The following is a 5201-nucleotide window of genomic DNA, read 5'->3' as shown; positions in this document are numbered from 1 at the left end:
CAAATGAGCCCACGTATTGTGTTAGCACACAATACGTGGGCTCATTCATTATAAATTTTTTTAAAAAATAAATTATAAAATTCTGACACATTTTTAACGTTAAAACTATAATTAAAAGGCGAAATGTTACTAATAATAAAAAAATAAAAAACTTTAAATGATCATAAACAATTTGTTTTCAAAAAGTGCATTTATAATTCCATGAAACACAACACAGTTTCCTTTCATGAAAATATTTATTTTTAACTATCAAAAAAGTGACTACACATTTATTTCTAGTCTCAGAATACAATCTTCAATATATTATTCTACTGAAATATATTCATAATACTTCCGGGTAAATAGCAACAAGAACAAAACACTAATATAAACCATAAAAGTACTTAACAGATAGCTTTTATTCCTTCTTTGTTTCTCCAGGAGTAACTGCAGGAGCAACAGCAGGAGTTTCCTGAAACTTTATAGGAACCATCCTCTCGTTAGACTTAGGTGGCTCCAATGCTTTTTTAGGTGCCTGTACAGTCAGCACACCGTCGCTACTAAGCGAGGAGGTAACAGCCTCGGGTTCAGCTTCGGGGGGCAGCATATATCGACGTGTAAATTCTCTTCGAATAAAACCGTGTTGATCTTCTTTCTCTTCGTGTTTGGCATTAATAACCACACAGTTGTCAACGGTTTTCACAGACACTTCCTCAGGAGAAAAATGACTTACATCCAGCATTATTTGAAACTTATCGGGGTCATTTTTTACTTGAGATACACCTTTGCCCTCCTGATTGCTAATCTGCCTTCGTGGTCGTAGGTAAACCCCACGATAACAAACTGGAGGCAACAGGTCTTCGTCTAACATACCCAAGCCAAAATCCTGGTCGATAAGACGAGCAGGGAAATCCCAAACATCCCACCAATTTCGGCCTAACAAAGAAGCTATAAGACTCTGAGAAGAAGCCATTATTTAGGGATGCACTTACCAGAAAATAGAACTTTCCAAAATTAATATTCGCAGTCTTAAAATCTCTGGAAGATATTTCCGGGCTGTGGCAAGCAAAGCAGTATTTATATTATCCTATTTTCTACTTACGTAACACAGAATATTCCAGAAGTACTGTTTCTGCGCATGCACTTACTGGAAATTTCTCTCGTGTTCGTTTGCCTTTGCGCTTGCGCTGCCCTCTGCCAAACTTGGTAAAGCGGCACGTGTAGCTTTTATAATTCCAACTGTAATTTTAATTACAGCTTGTGAAAACTTATTAACTGGCACAGTAATTTTATTCTGAGGTATTTGTGTTCCACTAAGATAATACTAAAAAAAAAAAAGAAAGGAAGAGAAGAAAATGGAATGGGAAAGGAAGTGACAAATAGCAGATGACAATTATTTATAATACTTGAAAACGTATAGTGATGACAACTATAAATTATTACTGGAATTATAAAGGCTTTTATTTAAATAAACCTGCATATAAATGTTATATTTTTAATATGTACTAGAGGGTTCGTCCCACGCACGCTTTTCTACGCAAAAGACACACTTGTAGAAACGCGCTGATTGATATCTAATCCTTCGTCATTATTTACCAGTGCATTTGTAGTGACGTATTGACCCACCCATTTGTACCATATGACCCGCATCCCTCTCTTGGCTATTCCATCATGGCTGTTCCATCTCCTACCACGTTGGATTCTCAAGATGGAATAAAATATCACTATGTAATTATTTACCTGTGTTTAATGAATGATATCCAGCTCAGGACACTGGGTGTGCCAAGCCCATACTCACCAGATGTGAGCCCCTGGGGTTAATGCATGATGTTGATAAACAGTTGTATTTCAATGGACGATAATAATGTAATTATTTACCTGTGCATTTTCAGTGATGTAAAGTAAGATTACGTTTATTATTTAAAATGTTTAAACATTTAAATATATCAAAATGGCTAGAAAAATATGAAAGACAAAAGAAGTAAACTGTTTTTCACTATCGGATTTTTTAAAATTCGTTTTGTTGTGTACGTGTCTATGGTTGTTGGGTTTTGGGAACTTTAGCGAGTAAGACCATAGTTATGATGTCCGAAAATTTCGTGTTTCTGTGGTCGATTTTGATTGCTGGACGGAAAACCCAAGTTTCCGGGAGAAAAAAACATGCTACCCTCGCCTGATACCGACTAAGTCAGCCACGTTGTGAAAAAGGCTCATAAGAATTCTTCACGTCATCAACGGTACTCGAACTCAGGTCTTTTCCATCCGGTGTGCTATACACGAGGGCATGTTGTAATTTTTGTAGTAAGCAAAACAAAAATATTGTTGTGTTTACTACGAGAACTATCTTTCAATGAACGCGAAGCTAGAATATTTAGGGATCTTCAATGGGGAAGAGGAGTAGAATAATGAAATTACAGAATGCCTGGTTTGATATTATGAAGGGCAGGACCGATAAGTTGGGAAGGGTTTTGAGGGGTAGGGGAGTGGATAACGTAACTTTTTTTTTTTTTCATGATACTCTAAAAATAAAAGGTTATTGGAACCTATAATGCTATAGTATAATGGATGGATTTAAAAGACAATAAATTTCTTGACGTTTTGCTTAAATTTCAACAGGATATGACTCAGGAAACACATTGGTGTATATCAGATAAGAATACTGTTTTAAATTTGCACTTAGGAAACTAAGAAAATGAGATGTCAATATATCGAGTTTGTTAATTGCATGTGAATGCTATGGTCGAGTGCCTGTTTTGCAAATGCAAAACCGAGTTTGCGAGTCGTGTAGCGTGTGACAGCTTAAAAATGTGCTTTGTATTAAAATGGTTTCTAGAGTTGAAAACCTCTCCAAAACTGCGGACTTTTTATACAGTTTGAACCGAGTTACCGTTATCCATAATCCAGTTCAAGTCCTCTCAGACTTTGGCCAGGTAATTATAAATTCATTATTAATCCTTACTTGATATATGGAAAGTCTGTACCTCCCACAATAGCAATCCAAATATAGCCTAAAAGTAGGGAGTGCCAATTAAGTCAAGGGTAAGTGCACCTGCAGAGCAAACGACCTTCACTCAAAAGAGGATAATCTTAGCACTCCCTGGGAACACGATAGTAATTAAGGCCATTACCAAGTAACACTGGCCGCTGTAAAACCGATACTCCCTTCCTGCCCATCTTTAATGCTTTTAGTTGCACCTTGCAACCGAAAATGCCTTTAAAGCAAGATCACCTAAATGAAGAAATCTGTGTAATTTGTGGAATTCGCTACCAACACACGGTAGGGAATGTCTTGATTTAGACTTTAAGAGGATCGGGAAGCAGCGACTGAAAGCCGTTGTCTCCCCCCCCCCTCCTCTGTAGGGGCGAAAACGATATGCATTCACTAGAAACAACTGATGAAACCTTTCAGAACTCTAACTTCAAAAGCACGTGAGCAGAAGACCCAATCCATCAAGGAAAATCTACACTGAAAATAGTGTACCACGATGTTTCATAAAGTAATGCATTCAAGCAAAAGACGTCTTTAATAACCAAACTAAACTAAACTGAAACCACCGTACATAAAGGATTGCTGCATCTCATTTTAAAATAACTTTGCTTTCTTTCATTGTTAAACAACTACTTATATCTTTAATTTGATAATAAAATATATTTGAAAAATTGACTTTATTGAAAGATATTAGTATTATCCATATGGTTCAAGGGAGCCAGGGGCATTTTCTGACTCTTTATGTGACTCCCTCATCATGTATGTGTCTACCCAGCTGACCTTTGCTTTTCCCAAGCTGTTAGTCTGGAGAACTCATGGAGGCAACTTATTTCAGCAACTCGCTGGCTAAAAGGAACATCTTGCAATACAGTCTGAAATGCCCTCGTCGGTAGCACAATTGGTAGGATCGCCGTCCCCACACCGGGTGAAAAAGACCTGAGTTCGAGTCCCGTCAATGATGAGGAATTTTTATGGGCCTTTTCACAACATGGCTAAGTTAGTTGGTCTCAGGGGAGAGTAGTATGGTTTTTCCTCCCGGAAACTCTGGTTTTTCGTCTAGGAAACAGAAAATCGACCATGCAATTTATGGACAACATACATGGAGCAATATGCCTTAGTCGCTGATGCTCCTGAAACCCTACAACAACAACAACAGTCTGAATTCCCCCCTACCCCGTAATTTAAATTTATGGTCCATAGTTCGGGAATCATTGATAACAGTGAAAATTTCACCTTCATTCATATTACTTTCTCTTCAGCACCTTATATACTTCAATCAAGTCTTATCCTCTGTACCTGAGTGCAAAGCTCTGCAGTTAACGTAGTCAAAGTTTTCTCTCATGTGAACGCCCTTTTGTTGCTCTTCCCAAGCATGTAACTCGCCTTTGGACCCTTTGAAGAACATCTGTTATATTTTACACATATAGAGCCTCAAATTTTCGGCTACGCCACTCATGCACAGCAATCACTGGTTATCGATATGAGATCCTTGGTCCTAGTGTTCGCTTTTTGCAGGAGCAATTGGTCCACATTTTCGTTTTAATGGACAATATTACAATCCTCACAGAATTTTCCCAGTGCACCAATAACTTAAGTGGGAGCGTTTAGACTTTATGAAACAGCCAGCCAGTCCTCCGTCATTGTCCAAGTTTCATATTTCACTTTATGTATCTAAACAATTTTCAGAAGGAGGAGTTAAAAGAAGATTTGTCATGCTAAGTCCTTGCCATTTGTTTCTTAGAATTTATTTTGTCCCGTGAAAAATGTGTCATATTAGCCTCCCCCCCACAAGAATTAACTCATCTGCACGTATCCATAAATTGTGTATGATGTTTGGTCGATTTGCTAGACGAAAAGTTTCCAGAGAGAAAAACCTTGCTATCAAGGTTTTCTCTGGATACGCCTGAGACCGGCTAACTCAGCTACTGTGTGATTCTGATGAGTACAATGAACAGCTGTACAGAGAAATAGGTGGGCCAGTAAATCGGAATGTTTTATAATGGGGGATTTTAACTTTCCCGATATCGACTGGAACTTGTGAATTGGTCACTCGCACGCTAGCAAGACTTTTGTTGATTTATTAGATGACTATTTTCTACAGCATCACGAAGAGACGCAACAAGAGGGAGGGAGGGAGGGACTAATACTCTTTATCTGATTATCAGCAGTGATTATTCATGCATTAAGAATCTGCAGATAAAAGAACCACTAGGTGGCAGTAATCACAGTGCAT

At 38.0% G+C, this 5201-nt stretch overlaps 1 pseudogene; it reads right to left on the bottom strand.

The window, feature by feature from the left end:
• Nucleotides 1-217: 217 nt before the first annotated feature.
• On the bottom strand, nucleotides 218-1082 carry LOC150086519 (protein lethal(2)essential for life pseudogene; annotated as a pseudogene).
• Between the last annotated feature and the right edge of the window lie 4119 nt (nucleotides 1083-5201).

Source organism: Mastigoproctus giganteus, chromosome 4 (assembly GCF_048544385.1).
Source record: "Mastigoproctus giganteus isolate SK-2022 chromosome 4, ASM4854438v1, whole genome shotgun sequence".
Classification (NCBI taxonomy): Eukaryota; Metazoa; Arthropoda; class Arachnida; order Uropygi; family Thelyphonidae; genus Mastigoproctus; species Mastigoproctus giganteus.
The sequence above is the reverse complement of the archived record's forward strand: the minus strand, read 5'-3'. Positions and strand labels throughout refer to the sequence as shown.